General features: G+C 49.7%; 1 protein-coding gene across 2 annotated transcripts in view; it reads right to left on the bottom strand.

Moving 5' to 3' along the window:
* The window catches only part of ESRRB (estrogen related receptor beta), a 114,558-nt gene that overhangs the window by 63,343 nt on the left and 33,384 nt on the right, over window positions 1–17,831 (bottom strand). The gene's annotated exons all lie outside the window — the stretch shown is intronic.

The raw sequence follows: 17,831 nt of genomic DNA, 5'->3' as shown, positions 1-17,831 counted from the left end.
TTGATCTGGTCTCCTCCAGGGAGACTTTTCCTAACCCCCCTCGTCCCTTCCTCCCCGTGGAGCCCTCTCCGGGACCCAGGACCGCAAAATGACCCAATGGCAAAGTGGCTTCAGCGTGAGCCTGCCTCCCCCTGCGTGCTGAAGCTACGGCAGAAATCTGTAATTAAGCATCTCGTCTTAGAAAGATTAGTCAAAACCAGGCTGGTCCCGGACAACTGATTGAAATCTCGTTCCACACAAATTACGGTGTGGAAAATAATGATGGGTAATTAGTGCCTTTCAATCGGAGCCTTTTATCCCTGATTTTCCAGGCTGCATCCATCATAATGAGAAGAGAGACGCTCTGCCGAAGCAGGGACGGACGAGGGGACGTGGAGCAGCCGCCCCGGGACAGCCCGGAGGGTCCCTGCACTGGCCGAGCTCGGCCCACTGCTGACAGCAGCTCTGGGCAAATGAGTCACAGGGGACCCCTCTGGGGAGGCCCAATTCACAACCTCAGCCTTCCCCACGATCCTCTTGGTGCAGTGCCCCCAAGCAGGACCCAGAGATGGCTCTTCCTTGGGTCTTCCTGGTCAGCTCTGGGCTCTAGACACCACAACAGGGAGTGTCTGGAGGAAGGACAGCATCACAAATTTGGGGGATGCCCCCCAACGAGCCACCAGCATCCTTCCTTTCCACAGCTACTGGAGATCTGATATCTTTGAATTTATCTGAACTCTGCTTGAGCCTGATTTTATTTTCGCCCTACGTCAAGCCACGATGTGGTAAAAACCTCCCACCTACGGTCACTAAACACATCTGGCAACTTCCAGATGGCACTTCATCCTCACAGGAGCCACGGTGCTGGGCCATGGAGCTTAGTGGTTGGAGCTGGACTGCCTGAGTTTGAATTCCGGCTCGGTCCCTTCTGGTGTATTTAACCCTTCTGTGCTTCAGTTTCTTCATCTGTAAAATGGGGATGAGAATTATCATAGTCATGTCATAAGGTGGTCTCGAAGATGAGCGAATTAATATAGAAAAGAGCTTAGAATCGTGCCTGGCACACAGTAAGTGCTCAATAAATAAATGCTAGCCGAAGTTACAGCAGCCCTCTTTTGGGGATGAGATGGCTTCCTCTTAGGGTCCCTTAAATACCCAATCCCACTCCAAGCAAGGCTGCTTACTCTCTCCTCCTCCCAGCATTCATCCATCCGGGCACCTACGTATCAACCACTTAATCATGCATTTGTATGCCTCTCTGCATGCTCAAACTTCCACCCAGAAAGTCCCTTTTCAGGCAAAGGGGCTCCTTATTCAGGCTCTACCAGAACCAACTATCAGAACTAACTAGCCTCTCTCCTAGGAGCTGACACCCAACTTCAATATTCTCTGTCTCTTACTGGCATGAACATGACCATGCTCACACGCACGTGCACAAACACACACACCCCCACACACACACAGACGGAGTTCCCTACCACAGGAACTGCCACGTTCTTACAGACCTCTACGCCACTGGCCCAGCCGACTGACCCAGGGGTGTGCACCTGACCCGAGTTGGGCCAATGGGTCCCTCCCATGAGCTGTGTGCTGTCCAGGCTGCCTCGCCAGGAACAGAAGCAGTAAGATGGACAGTTCAAGAGTGAACCAAGTCACACTTCACACCAACGTGCAGCGAGGGGGAAGAAAATAGAAGCTGGCAGCAGAGAAGGGTGCTGGCTAGGGGCAGAGTCCTGGGAGTCCTGGTCAAAAACCCAGCAGCACCTCTGCCCAGGTGGGTGAGCACAGTCTGACTCCCTGACACAACAGCCCACTTGAGGGGCATTCTGATACTTAACCAAGAGAGGAATTCACATACCATCTCATCCATTCATCCACTCTCTCCCTCTCTCGGCCATTCCATTATGATTCCTTAGCTATCTACTGGGTGCCAGCCACTCTTCTAACCCTGGGGATGGATTATTGCACAAAGTGGACAGCTTCCTGCCCTCAAGGAGTGACTACTGTGTCTCGTTGACCTTAAGCTACACCATCTTTTCATATTTTAACATCTTGGCAAACATGAATGCATCTTGAGTGCATCTTGAATCGATGGTATGCTCTAGTTTAATTTGATTAGTGGTTCCAAGAATAATGGTGCCTGTAACAATAGATGATGACATGGATTCAATGGAAAATGATAAATAAGTATAGCTGAGACTGCTATGAGTTCACCAAAAGCAATTTCATTTCTTCCCAGACATCAGGGAGACTACATTTCCCAGCCTTCTTTTCAATGAGCTGCGGACATCAAGTAGGTCCTGGCCAATGGCATGTGGGCAAAATGATGTCAGCCACTTCCTTATCCGGCCCATCAAAATCTCCCACGGTACTCCCGCCCTGCACCCCTGCTCTGTCTTCCCCGTTCAGGCAGATGGTCCAGGAGGGGGTCCCAGGGCCCTGAGGGATGGCAGAGCCACAAACTGGAAGGAGCCTGGGCCCTTGAATAACCTCATAAAAGGCTACCTGTCAAGCAAAATATCATATGGGCAAGCTGGAAAAGTCTACTGTGTTAAGCCACTGAAACAGTGGGGTTGCATGTAATAATAGCTACTGTGAGCCACCCTACCTCACACAGCATGTAAACAACCAAAATAGTATACACTCAGTTAGTGATGGTGCAGGGGAAGGGGACAGATGGGAGGATGGGGCAGCGCCAGATAGGCTGGCCAGACAGAGGAGGTGACAGTTAAGCAGAGCGAGAGAAGAGAGGCGCTCAGGGAAAGCGCTCTGTTGGAAGAAGAGTAGGGAGGTGAGGAGAGGAAGGCAGGGCCCTCTTCCAGCCAGAGGCATTCAGAGCAGACCAGGACCTCAAAGGGCCTCTGATCTGTCCCTGGCTGCCTGCCTTTGCTAAAGATCCCAGGGAAGAGGAGATCCCTCATTCGAGAGGCAGCTGTGCCCATCTTCCGACCACTTGGGAGTGTATTTAAAAAAAAAAAAAAGTTATTTATCAAGAGCCAAAATACTTCTCTTTGGAACTTCCAATTACAGTTTATACAACCCTTTCTCTCAGGACCTACAGAACAAGTCCGACCCCCCTCACCCCTCTATATGACAGCCTTCCTGATTGCTGAAGGCAGCTTCCTGCTCCCTGGGGAACCCTGTCCTCATGAGGAGCAGCATCCCCTAGTCCTGGACTCACCCCTGATCACACTTTGTCCTCCTTGGAGAATAACTCATCTGTTCTCTCTGCTCCTCACGAAGAGGAACACCAGAACAACAGAGCACAGCCTTCCAGGTCCATTCTGATAGGTACAGAGCAGAGCAGTACTCATATTCTTCTCATCTTTGACACTATACCTCTGTTGATGCAACCTAAGACTGAGGGAGCATGCAAGGTGCGCGGCTCACACTGCTGACCCCCCTGCTGCTCCTTACACAATCACACACCTGGGTCTCGTTTGTGCATTACTGTGGCTGGGCCTTACACAATCACACACCTGGGTCTCATTTGTGCATTACTGTGGCTGGGCCTACCTCCCACTTCCCCACGTCTGTGCCTGTAGGGCAGTGTGCAGACCCAGGGAGGGGGACAAGGCTTCCAGACACCACCTGGCTAAGGCAGGGGGCCTTCCTGTGTGGCTTTGTGCACTGCAGGGATGACACAGGAGGCCTGGGGCTCCCAGCACCCTTTCATCATCCAGACTCAAATTTTTAGTCCTTGTACCAATGGGCAGCCTGGGCAGATGACAAAGAAACATCTTAACTCAGCTGGACAGGTGGGGACCTGGCACCAAAGCCAATTGGGAACCTGCTTCTGACCCCTGTAATGCTGGTGAGCGTGCCCACCTGCCAAGGCCCTGCTTCCCGCCAGGCAAGGGACCACATGCATTATGTCCCTTGTAACAACCTGTGGAGGTAGGTACTATCATTTCCCCATTTTGCAGAGGGCCTAAATATCTTGCCAGGGGTCCCAGGGCCAGAAAGTGCCAGAGTTACAAGGCCAAAGGGATTAAGTCACAATACTCCTCTGCTCAAAACAGCCAGGGGCTTCCCATCCCACTGCCAGGAAAGCAGGAGTCCTCACCACAGCTCAGAAGGCCCCCAGGATCCAACCCCACCACTAGAGATGCTGTCACCTGCTTGCTCTGCCCTGTGCTCACTCTGTGGCAGCCACACTGGCCCCCTAGCTGTTTCTTTCTTTTTTTTTTTAAGATTTTATTTATTTATTTATTTATTCATGAGAGACAGAGAGGCAGAGACACAGGCAGAGGGAGAAGCAGGCTCCATGCAGGGAGCCCGACGTGGGACTCGATCCCTGGTCTCCAGGATCACACCTCAGGCTGCAGGCGGTGCTAAACCGCTGCACCACCCGGGCTGCCCACCCCCACTGTTTCTTGACAGCACCACTGAGTTCCCACCGCAGGGCCTCTGCCCTTTGTACTCGAGGGCAGGGGCTGTGTCTCTTTCCTTCTGTTCCCTCTGTCTAGAACACTCCAGGCACACAGGCTCACATTGATTGAGTGAACAAATGAACGAAGAGGTCTGAGAGTTGGGTGGGATAGGAGTCCCCAGGCCCTGCACCCAATCAGGATGGGACAGGCCCAGGCCTGAGCCATAGCACAGTACCACAGTCAGAGCAAGGAATCCAGCCAGTGTTGTAAGAGCAGAACCCAGAGACCCAAGTCCAACAATCCCTGATGAAGGAACCTAAAGGAACCTCACCATCAGTGCCCATTGAATTCCACCAATCCTGGTTTAAAGATTTTAGGAAGGAAGTATGGATTTTTCTTACTTTGTTGTTCTTGTTTAAGTACTCAAAATCATGTAATGTGTTTATAAGAAACTTCGAGAAGCTAACATCTCAGATGCACTAATCAACACATCTGGGTTCAAAATGTTTAAAAAAAAAAAGGGGGGGGGACGCCTGGGTGGCTCAGCGGTTGAGCAGCTGCCTTTGGCTCAGGGTGTGATCCTGAGGTCCTGGGATCGAGTCCCGCATCGGGCTCCCGGCATGGAGCCTGCTTCTCTCTCTGCCTATGTCTCTGACTCTCTCTCTGTGTCTCTCATGAATAAATAAACAAAATCTTTTAAAAAAAAAAGTTTAAGAAGATATTTTAATAGAAAAATCAATGTAATTTATAAAAACCTTTAAAAAGTAGGGTTGGGAAATCTTGCCTAGACATCAGAGCCAGAGCCCTGACTCCATACAAGTGGGAAGGGTTCACTGCCACTCCCCGACCACAGGGCTCAGGCGTGAGGGTCACACACTCAGGTCCCCTGGGTTTGGATCCTGGCTTTGTCACTTACTGGTCGTGCAACCAGCCTCTCCATACCTGTTTCCTCGTCTGCAAAATGGGTCACATCAAGATACCCACCTCACAGTTTCTCTGAGGGTTAAATGACACAATCAATGCAAAGCCTCTACTGGAGCACCTACACGCAGTGAGTGCTCAATAAACACAATGCTGTGGTTCCTCAGCTCTCCTGGGAGCAGGTCCTTCCAGGCACAGCAAGTGGGGTGGGTGGGGGGGGGTGTCTGACAACGCACAGGGTCTCAGGCATCTCCTCTGTGGACTGGATACAAGAAGAAAAATGAAGAAAAGGGAAAGCTCCTTGGCCCTTTCCTAATCTGAGCTGGTGGGGGTCGGGATGGATTCACCAGGCTTGCCCTTGGAAATGCTGTCACTTATCACACAGGACTTCTCCAGATGGGGCATTCTGACTATTGATCTGGTAAATAAACAGCCTGCTGGCTCGATCAAAATGTTATTTTGCATTTCAATCACTGCTCACTAATGCAACCTTCATCCCACCAAGATGCTGCTGGCAATGACACCAGCCCTGCCACTGGCTTGCGAGGTGGAGCCAACCTCTGACAGTGCAGAATGGGATTGGGGAGCCCTCCCTCCCTGGGAAGTCTGAGCAGGCATGGGGAACACAGCTGTTCTTGGGGAGGGGAGGGAGGACGATGAAAAGAAATGTCCTTGTGAGTGGAGATCGGAGGGGCCAGGCTGCTGTCATGCCTGCCAACAAGGCCCTGATGGCGGCAGGTGTATCAGGCAGGACACACCTAACCTAGCCGGTAGCCCCCTGGGACCTCAGGGTCAGGCCTCAGTGCCCCCACTGCTTTACTAAATGGCCTTGGCCATATCACTACTCTTGTCTGCATCTCAGCAGCTATACTGGTATATGGGATCCAAAAAAACTACCCTCTTCGCTTGGGTTGTTGTAAAGACTCTGAGAAAACAGACGTGAAAGCCTTTGGAGAACAAAAAAGGACAGTAATGCTGCTGTATTATTTAATGGAATCAAAACACTGAATTTCCTTCCTTGCTAAGCACTTACTGTGTACAAAGTGGCTAACACATAGAAGCTTAGTGAATCCTCACAGTAACTCTGGATTTTTTAGTCCTGTTTTACAGAGGGGAAAAAAATCTGTTGAGGCCCACTGAAGTTGAGGCACACGGGTTCTATGGTCCATTGAAGGGTCACGTCTTGATCTCTAATCCATCCTAACACCCATGTCTAGGAATTCAGCCCCTCGGGGTGCCACCCACCTCTACAAAGATCAAGGCCAGCCACCAGGACCAGCAGGTGAACACAGCCTGCTCAGAAGATACTCGGTTTTTCGGAAATGTGAACACCTGGCCGATGATGGAGGATCAGCAGAAACGATGTCACCTAGAACTAGAAGAATTCCCAGGGCCACATCATCTGTGTGCAGACCTATGGGGCAGGTCGGGGGGTGGGGGAGGGGGGTGGCCTGTGAGCCCTGAATATAGAAAGTTCAATGTAGATGGAATAAGAACCCCCCATATCAAGGGAATGGCAGCTATAGGCCCCAGGAGCCCCTTCTGGAAAGGACTACCCACCCTTCCAACCTTTCCATGCCTTGATAGAATTAAGGATAAATTTTGGCTTTTTGGTCTAGATGCCAAAACTGTTTATATTTTTTTTTCCTTATCACACACACACACACACACACACACACACACAAAAGGGCAGAACTGCATTTTTATAGTTTACATTTCTGGATTTTTTTTGTTTTGCTTTTGTTTTTAAACAAACAGCACAAGGGTCTCCTGAGTTCTTACTACGTCTGGTAGAAAAAGCCTAACGACTGGTCTGGCTTGTGCCCCAGCTCCAAGACTGTGTGTCCTTGAGATAGTTACTTGCCTTCTCTGGTCTCAGTCATTCTATTTCCCTTTCAGAAAAATGGAGACAGCCTTAGCCATCTGCCAGAGAGGCCTGAAGACACATGACACAGGAGGTGACACAGTGGGCCCTGTAGAAGAAAGAGGAACACTTGGTCCTGAGATTTACCTGGGAAGCTGGATGCCTGTTTCACAGGTAACTTAAGGGTTAAAAATGAAATCACCTAAAGAAAAAAAAATCCACATTACAAAATGAAACACTGCCTATAATACAATGGCCTGAGATCAATATGACAGGTAAAGACTGGGAATCCATAACTCTCCAGTCTCCCGCCCTGATGCGTCTGCCTAGCCAAACTCCAGTCCTCCGGCCCCCACGACAGAACCCCTCCAGCCCAGGATCAGAAGAGCAGGGCTACTGCTCACACATGCACCCGACACATGCACCCGACAGGTGCCGGCCCGGCCAGCGCAGCCAGGCCAGGCTGGGAGGAGCACGACACCTGGGCCCGCCCCAGTCCACGTTCAAGTCTCTGCTCTGTCCCTTCCTTCCTCCATGACCTTCAGCAGGTTCCTGATGACCTTTTCTGAGCCTCGGTTTCTGCATCTCCAGAGCAGGGAAAACCCATCCTTGCAGCCTCATGGAGTTATTAGAAGGATCAAATTAAGAATGTCATTTTCAAAAGCTTTGCAAAGTGTCGGCCTCCTGCAAAGTTGTCACACCCTGTGGCCTTTCACAACTGGCTCCTGGAGAGGAGGTGAACAAGGTCTCTGGGATAATCAGTGCCACCAGGCGCCCACCCACGCATGAAACTGGAACTGAAACCCAGTTGATGAGTACTTACTTGGCTACCCAGTTGACCTTCGGGGGGGCCCCTGGGAGGTAAATATTCTTACCCCCCACTGTAAGGGTAGGTTTCCTTGTGAAATGTTGTTTCATGGGCCGGGGTCAGGGACTGATCCCAGGCCCCTCGGACTCCTAGGTTCTGAGCTAGATCTCCCCATCTCATGGCTTCTCAAAAGCAGGATTCCAAAAGGAAACAGAGTTTAAAAATGCAAAAGCAGAATACCTGACCAGCATGCATCCCAACTGTCAAGGTCACGGAAACTAAGGAAGGTCTGAGAAACTGTCACAAACCAGAGGAGATTAAAGACGCAGGACAACCCAGAACAGTGCAGGATTGTGGGCTGGATCCTGGAAGATCGAGAAGGACAGCAGTGGGAACGGGAATCAAATCTGGATCCAGCACAGAGTTTTGTTTTGTTTTTTTTTTAAGATTTATTTATTTATTCATGATAGAGAGAGAGGCAGAGACACAGGCAGAGAAGCAGGCTCCATGCTGGGAGCCCGATGCGGGACTCGATCCCGGGACTCCAGGATCGCGCCCTGGGCCAAAGGCAGGCGCCAAACCGCCAAGTCACCCAGGGATCCCCCAGCACAGAGTTTAGAGGATAGCAATGTACCAATGTCAGGTCTCTCCATTGTGGCAAATGCACCACGGTCACAGAAGCGATCGGTGAGAGGGAAAATCGCACAGGTGTGCACAGGGACTCACTGTGCCAACCCTGTGGTTATTCTGTAAATGCAAAACTACTCCAATAAAAAGCTTTTAAAAATTGGAAAAAAAAACCAAAAAGCTCCCCCTTTGCCTTTTGAAAAGAAGGTGAAAAAACCATGCGTGCTGACCTGTTTGCAGGAGGCATTTATTTACATTCTGACCCCCTAGGTGCCTCCTTCTCAGCCAGAAGTCTCTGAACTGAGGCTTGCTCTTCCTTAGCTCTGTCCCTCTGTGCACATGAGTCCACTGCCTAGAACACCTTGTCCTCGCTCCATCAGAGGTCACGGTGTGGCCCTATCGGCCTAGAGTCATACAGATGATCAAACACTGAACCCCTTACCTCATTCCTACTGATTTAGACTGAGATTGTTCATCAGACATAAAAAGTCACATGCTTGAAGTGTAGCCTCTAGTATTTACTTCAAACACACACAGACACATGTGTACACACATGCACACACATGCAAACACCACTGGAAACAGTCTCAACGTTGGTGAATAATGCCATATCCACTGGGGGTGAACTGCCGAGGTGTTGATACCAGAGGAATTGGAAGACAATGGAAGAACACTTTGAGAATAGAATCTAGTCCCAACTCTGGTCTGCAAAGCCCCAGGGGCGCTAGCCCTGGCTGTCTTTCCAACATCACTTTCCCCTCTTCTCCCCTTGTTCCAGCCACATAGGCCTCTTTCTCTTCCCCAAGTACTCCAAGGGCGTTACTACCCCAGGGCCTTTGCACCAGCTACACATATACACAATATATAAAGGGTATACATGGAAAAGAGTGTGCAAAAACGAAAAGAGAAGTGCAATTTGGGGAAATCAGCTGAACTTTTTTAAAACTTTTCTCAAAATATTGCATATTATAACATGGTGTGAAACTGTACGAAGAGGACACTCTTTGATGTTGTTCAGACTCATTTCGATGTCTACTTCTCCCACTCACTGTGTGACTTCAGGTGAGGAACTTAGCATCTCTGAGCTTCAGGTGTTTCATCTGTAAAACTGCTATGGCATTCCCTTATTCAGAGGGCTGGCGTGAGGATTAAGGAGAAAAGGAGAGGAACGTCTTAGGACAGTACCTGGCACACAGTGGGGTAGAGGTGGGGGCTTCCATTAAAGGTCCCTTCCCCCCACCGGTCTGTTCAGTTTTGTTTTCTATCATTTGTTTCTCTTTTGAACTGAACCCATAGGTCACCCCCTCTACAGCTCTCTAGATTTAGGGCTCCCTTCTCAAACCCTGTTTATCTTAGGACACAGTTATAAACACTAAACTTCCTGCTTGTTGGGCTTCCCCTGCCACTCAGTTCTTAGATGGCAGGAGCCTCACCTTGCTCACATCTGGATCCCACGACACCTGCCTAAGGGCTGGGTACAGGGCAAGCTCTCAGCGATGCTGGATACATGAAGGAATGATTCACAGACTGGGGATGAGTAGGGATCTCAGATGGAGAGTTTTCATAGAATATGAGGGTAGGAAGGGATCAGAGGCCCGTTTTAGTTCAATCCCCTTTTTATAGATGAAGAACTTCAGGCTCAGAGAGGTAAGGACTGGGCCCCAGGTCACTTGGACGGACAAGGTCAGGTGCTTGGCTCCCAGCCCACCAATTACACCACTGCAAGTCTGGGTAGGAGCCCCGAGGAGGGCTGAACCCCAGACCCCAGCATTCAGCCCTGGTCTCCTCTAAGGGACAGATGGGCTGGGGGAGGAGAGGGTTACAGAGTATCTCCTTCTAGTCGGTGATTGTGCTAATCAATCAACTCAATTAAATCTAGAATGGTTTAGAAAAAAAAAGTAATAAACAAAAACAGCAGCAGAAAATAATGACTAATAATCAAGTTAAATTGGATTATTTCTGTGCTGACTGGTTGGGGTGGGTAGGGAAGTGAGAAAGTTCACTGGAGTGAGGAAAAAGTCAGAGAAACAACAAGCTCAGCAACCTGGGGATGCTGGGGGCCGGGGGAGGACCCAGAGGGATCCAGCGAGGTTCCAGAATTTGGAATTCTGATTCGAGGGCCTGATACTAAAATCCACCGTCAAACTCGGAGCTACATCCAGGCACTATTATTCTAAGTGCAGCACACATAGTGACTTGCTTCCTCTTTGCAGCAACCCTAAGGGGTCAGAACTGCTACGATCCCATTTCACAGATGGGAAATCTGAGGGGCAAAGGCATTTGGTCACACGGCTGGGGTAGAGCCAGGATTTATCCGGAGTTCTGTTGTCTAACACCAGAGTTTTGCCCTGAAGGACAAGCTGTATGCTTCCTGGGGTGGGCAGGAGAGAGGCTTCATGTCCCTGAGGATGAAGCACATTTATATTAAATATAATTAAATTATATTTAATTTTTTTACATAATCTCTTCCTCCCAACATGGAGCTCGAACCCATGACCTTGAGATCAAGAGTCACACGCTCTATCTAGCCAGCCAGGTCTCCTCCCTCATTTACCCCATAGTAGTAGTAGTTACGACTCATTTATTTATTTAATTTCCTTTACCACACGTTTGCTGAGGGGAAGAGGGTCAAGGAAGGCTTCCTGGAGGAGGAGCCATCGAAGCTGTTTTATAGGACAAGGAAGGTGTCAGCCTGGCCTGTAGGGGAGCAGGTGTGGAATAACCTTCCAGGCATCGCTGGGCCAGCACCGGGCAAGTCCCAGGGTGGGAAGCTGGGGGGACACATCCAGGAAGATGTACCAGGTGCGCGGGGGCCGGAGGGGTGTGGCAGGGGGCGGGGCCAGGAAAGCCGCAGGTGAGCGCAGAGCCAGAGAGCCATGGGGGGTGGGGAGAGGTGGGCAGGGGCCAGGTCCCCCCAAATCCCTGGGTGCTAAATTAAGGGGTGTGGGCCTGGAGCCTCCGCTGGGAGCGTCTGCGGAGCTGGCGGCGTCGCACCCCACCCCGGGCGGTGCGGGTCGCCCCGGTTGGAGCGGCCCCCCTGGAGCCGCGGGGCTGCGCACCGCTCGGCGTCCCCCCGCCCCCACCCAGGCTGGGCAGGGCAGCCCCCCCCTTCTCCAGGGAGACCTCCAAGAGGTAAAGTGCCCATCACGCAGATGGCTGAGAACTCGGACCTTCTGCTCCAGAGTCGGGTCCCTCCTCTCCCCCCACGCACCCTTTCTTCGCAGTGCAAATGCATTAGCAAAGCTAGCTCTTTAAAGGAACCCCGCAGCTGATCCTTGTGTAAAGGGAAAATCTTTAAGCAAAGCTAATAATCGCTGGTAATCCAGCTGTTACATAATTCTGGCTTTTACCGCACAGCACTGGGGCTCAGGTGTTCTGGTCCCTACAGAACCTCCTTGTGGGGAGAGGTTGGGGTTGGGATACGGAGGTGCTGGAGGTACAGCTTGTAGGGGAGGGGCGGAGGGTCGTCAGGAGCCCGTGGGGCATGCTATATTCGTGGGTAGGAGCCACCAAAAGGAGAAGTGGGGATGGAAGGCCTCAGGCTGGCAGCCCATGCACTCCTGCAGCCCTGCACATGAACCTCAGCCCCATGTTTCCAGCAGACGTGGCAGGTGGGGAATGGAGTACCTGGCGTGGGGGAGAGGTGATGGGAAGAAGAGGGGGGCTTGAAACCACATGAGTCAGGTTGTTCCACATCTTCCAAATACCAAGAAGCAAGAGAGGGAGGTAGCTCCACTTCTCAGGAGGGGAAATGGAGGTATTGGGGAGCCTGAAGTCCGTAAGTCTGTCCCTTTATCCCACCTGCACTCCCCACTCTCCCACCCCCCAGACAGCTCACACTACAATTGATTCCCCTGTTCTGGGTCAGTCTCCCTATCTGATTATTAGCCTCTTGCTGGCAGGGTCCACGGCCCGTATTCGCCGTTGTGCCCCAGTACAGAGTACCAAGTGAATAGCAGGTGCTCAGGAAAGTGCTGAGCAGGGAAATGAAGCTGGTTCACTTTACAGAAATTAGATTCAGAATAGGGATAAAAGAGAACCAAGATCTTGATTTAAAGCTGGTGAAGGGAAGGGAAGAAAAACGGGAAATCACATTAACCAGGCATCTCCTGTATGCATGGCATCACACTAATTTTATTTATTTATTTTTTACACTAATTTTATTTAAAACAATGCTATTTTAAGTAATATCAGATATTAAATAACATATAATAAGAACGATATACTGTTCTTATTTTTTTATATATACTGTTCTTATACCCTTGCTATTGTAACTTGCACAGAATGGATGAGTAATGGGTTAAAAGTTATCTAGCTAGCAATACTAATAATTGAGTTTGTTTTTGTTTTGTTTTTTTAAAGATTTATTTATTTATTCATGAGAGACACAGAGAGAGGCAGAGACATAGGGCAGAGGCAGAAGCAGGCTCCTCGCAGGGAGCCCGATGCAGGACTAGATCCCAGGACACCAGGATCACGACCTGAGCCAAAGGCAGACTCAACCACTGAGCCACCCAGGTGCCCCTACTAATAATTGTTAATATATCATTATACCAAGTACCATGCCATTATATCATTCAGACCTCCCAAGAACCTTATGAGGTTGGTAGTTACAAAGCTGGACACTGACTCTAGGATCCAATGCTACACTTACTTTGCAGCATACACTACCACTGGCACATGTGCGCGCCACACACACACACACACACAACAAGTGCCTGGTAGGGAAGTGGGCAGAAAGAGCCTGGCTGCAAGATCCCACTAAATAAAGCAGGCAAGCAGCTCACTCTCTTGAAGGGCTGTCAAATTGAAGGAGGCTGTAAATAACCTAGATGCCCTCGGAAGTTTCCCTTTTGTTTTGAGGATGCTTGGGTACAAGTGGACAAAGTGACAGCACGAGTGAACCCAAGGTGAGGGTTAGAGAAGTAAAGATCTAAGTACTTCATAGTTAGCTTTGAGCAGCCCCTTCTGTTTGGATTTAAAGCCAGATCACTGACATTTTAGGTCCTGGCCCTCCCACCCATCAACTGGCATTTAATCAGTCTTAGCCTCAATTTCTCCATCTGTAAAATGGGACACTTAGGGTTTCCTTGCAGGTTTCTGGGAGGGATTAAGAAAACTATGCATGTAAATGGAAACCCTGCATAAAAGATACAAGATAGGCAGAAAATTAGGTAACAGTGGTTACTTTGGGGAAATTATAGGGAACCAAGGTTTAGGGAAGAAAGAGTAACACACCAGTCACTGCCTATATCCCCATACTGTTCGACTTTTTTTATTACACATGTGAATATTACTTTTTTAAAAAATGAAAAAATATACATACATAGATACATAGGGGCTCAACAAGTGGCAGGCAATACCATACCAAGTCCCCGTAGAAGTTTGCTTCATTCTCCCCAACTGGGCAAACCCCTCAGAAATGCATACCCTTAGGAATCACAGGTACAGTGAACATCCAGGACCTACACAGAGAGACCCCCTTCTTCATTAGCTCAGCCTTCCAAGGGCTTCCTGCCCCATCCCCCAAAAACCCTCTTCCCAAAGGAGCCCCGTAGCTTGTTTGGCTAATGTATTCGCAAACCAAATTAGGGGCCCTGGCTCCCAGGGAGGTCCCCCCAGCCAGTTGCTAGATGCGGGGGAATTAGATACCATCTAGTGCTCAAATCCGATTAGGTCCCACCCCCACCCCCCACCCCACATGCAAAAGCCCACTTTCTAATCAATTTTACAAAGGGCCCTCTGCAGATATACACTAATGGTATTGAGCTGAGATCTTTAAACCAAGTCTGCAAGAAGTCTGCAGAGATAAAATGTACAGACTGTAGGAAGGAGGAAGCTTGTCGCCAGAGTGTCCTTCCCCTCAAAGGGAGAGAGGGCTGGGGGCGCACTACAGACAGATGCCATTCCTACTCCGCGAACAGCAGCCTCAACGACTTCCTCCTTTCAAACCCAACCCCCTGCCCTCCTAACACTTTCCCCTAAGGTTCCAACTCACTTCACCTTTCCACACTCGAGACCCAATAAGTGACCCAGAGACTAGTGTTATTCTTTCTCCCCTCATCTTTGGTTCCCTAGACAGCCTCCCCAAAGGCAACCACTGTTACTAGGTTTTTAGTGAACCCTATGACCCTTTTATAGATTTTTCCATGTGCATTCAAGCCCTAATTTTCCTAATCTCTCCAAAAAATCTACCAGAGAAGCTCAAGTTTTTCATTTTACAGATGAAGAAACGGAGGCTCACGTTGTTGGTTAAGTGATAGGGTTAAACCTGACCCTGCCACATTCACCTGCAATGGCCTGGGGCATCCATTTAGTCTCTGGGCCTCAGGCTATGCCACTGCAAAATGGGAGTGGTGGCAACAGGACCCATCTCAAAGGATTAAAGAGAAGATGTGTGTAAAAAGCTTACCATCACCTGGTTGGCACTAACTGCTCAATGAAAGGTATCCTTTACTTCTCTACACTGCCACTCCCATCCAATTCCTTCTCACTCCTCAAATATTTTATGACTTTCTGTTTTTCTATTTTAGAATATTCTTTTTTTTTTTTTAGATTTTATTTATTTATTCATGATAGTCACACAGAGAGAGACAGAGAGGCAGAGACACAGGCAGAGGGAGGAGCAGGCTCCACGCGCCGGGAGCCCGATGTGAGATTCGATCCCGGGTCTCCAGGATCGCGCCCCGGGCCAAAGGCAGGCGCCAAACTGCTGCGCCACCCAGGGATCCCTGTTTTTCTATTTTAAATAAAAAAATAATTTGCCAACATGAACACCCAGTGCTTATCCCATCAAGTGCCCTCCTCACTTTCACACCTTTTATGTGGAATGCCTTTTCCTTTTTCCTTCCCGAAGACTCCTCCCCTGGTGTGTTTCTCATTCTCTCCTCCATGCTCTCCCAGCACCTCGCTCGCTCAACAGAGATTTACAGAGGGCCTACTGTCTATTTGGGGGCTGCTTGTCGCTCTATGTACATCTTGTGCCTTGGGGCTCATTTTGTCTAGTTAAGGTCCTTGAGGATGGGGGCCACCTGACTCATCTCTGTGTCCTCACAGAAAATGCCTAATACGTCTTTGTGGAATGAATCTGTGGTTAGGGCCAGATGACCAGAAGCAATTACGAGCCTGTTTTTTTTGCACCCTTTCTGGGCCAAGGCCTGATGGCCCCTCAGATCTGCCTGGTGACTCACGGGTCTCCACAGCCTTATTCCCTGTCTTCCACAGGTTGCTGGTGCACATGTGACCTGTCTGCTGTGTACTGCTTGGTGCCTGTCAGAGGCCTGGGTAGCCAGGACCTGCGGTCCAGCGTCAATAGGGACCACCCCAGGGCTGCACCAGAGAAATTCTCAGGCCACTTGGCACAAGCAGATCAAGCTGGGAGGAATGTTTCTGCTTTGGGGAAGCAGCAAGTGGCTGCCTTCACGCATACAGCTCACTAGCTTTGGGCTGCTCTGTCTCCAATGTCAGCACCTCTGTGCTCCATTCCAGGATCACCAGGCAGTAACCCAGTACCTGTGCCCTCTTGGAGGCACCCACATGCTCCAGGTGCCCCCCCTCCCCGTCCCCATCGTGTCTTTATCTGCAAAATGAAGCCAAATTTCCAGCTAGTTCTCCATGAGGGCTTCTTCCAGTGCAGTCTGGTGACCAGCAGCACCAGTTCTGCCCAGAGGGTGTGTGCAGTTCAGATTACCCAGGCTCTGCCCCAAACCCAAAGAATCAGAATCTCTGGGCACGAGGCTTCCATCTGTACTTTAACATGCTTTCCAAGTGACTGTCACCCAGATGAAAGTTTGAGAACCGTGGTGTTCTGTGAGCCACCTAGACAGCCCTTTGCTAACAGAAAACATGTTCTGACTCCTGGGGCCACTGCCACATTAGTTTCTCATTTGCACAGTGTGCCTCCTCTTGCCTGATTCCCCCAACAGCCACGGGAGAGGCAGTGGGGCAAAGATTCATTCACGCACTCATGCATGGAGCCAAGTTCTTTATCGTATGAGGTTGGATGCCAGACACTGTTCTAGGTGCTGGAGATGCTGCTGCAAACAAAACACAATCCCTGCCCCCAGGAAGAGGATCCAGACAGACCACCTGCAAGTAAACAAACTAATCCATGACAGAGGACACTCCCTACCCCATTGTCTTTATTCATCTTTAGTATTAATTGCTTTACACTACATCAAGTGTTACAGAAGGTTGGAGCCCCTTGAGGAGAGTCTTGAATATAGTGAGGGAGGGGGCTGAATGAATCTGTGGAGGCACCCCAGGCAACAGTACAAGGTTCAAAAACCCTTTTAGATTAAGTTAACTAAATATCAGAGCAGAGTCCAGAACCTAGCTCCGACTCCTAGTCCCAGCCCCATGCACCACCCCAACCAGTTCTCAGAGACCCTTGACTTCCCCAGCCAACATCTCCTTCTCCTCCACCTCTATCCCCAGCTCCTTCCCGCAGGGGAGATGAACAGAGTTGGTGTGTCCATTCAGCTCTATATACACAGAGCCTCTGGCCAGTGAATTAAAAAAAAATACCCTCACATGTATGAAATATGCAAAAAAAGTATTAATTCTCAAATATGTAGAGGAAAAAAATGCAAAATAAAAAAAAAGTTAATGTTTAGTTAAATGTCCACAAAGCATACCATGATGTCAACTTGCTTTATTAATGATCTAGTCATAACATTTTGTCACATCTGACAAGAATTGGTAGGTGAGATTATCTTAATAAGTTGGCTCGATGATTTCCAAGAAATGAGAACCTATTTTAAATTCAATGAGTTATGGCATCCAAAATATTCCAAATTAATTTTTAATCCTTCCAAATAATTTTTGCAATAAAAATTCTATTAACGAGAACTTTTATGTATGTCGTGCTATGGATTTGTAAGGATCTTAGGGCAGCCTTGGCTGGGAGTGTGCGTGGATCCCTGCTAAACCACGAGGCCTCAGCAGGGTCGATGGCTCTAAAGGAGTCTCAGCTCTCCTGGGGCTTGGGCAGGAAGCTGCAACAGGGCCCAAGGGCCAGCACCATGGACAGAACAAGGGGCCTGGATGGCAATGTGTAGACCAGGAGGCAGGGCACAGTCATTCTATCCTGTTCCACCTCCACACCTGGGAAAAGCACGGCCAGCTCCCTCTATCCCACCCACAGCCCCAGGAGAGGCCAGCACACTCCAGGGCAGCTGCTCTCCCAGGCAGACAACAGGCACAGAATAGAGTAAGATGCCCAGCCAAGGGCAGGGCTGGGCTTGAGCCCAGGAGAGGG

This window comes from Canis lupus, chromosome 9 (genome assembly GCF_048164855.1).
Source record: "Canis lupus baileyi chromosome 9, mCanLup2.hap1, whole genome shotgun sequence".
Classification (NCBI taxonomy): domain Eukaryota; kingdom Metazoa; phylum Chordata; class Mammalia; order Carnivora; family Canidae; genus Canis; species Canis lupus.
This window is presented reverse-complemented; position numbering and strand designations above follow the sequence as displayed.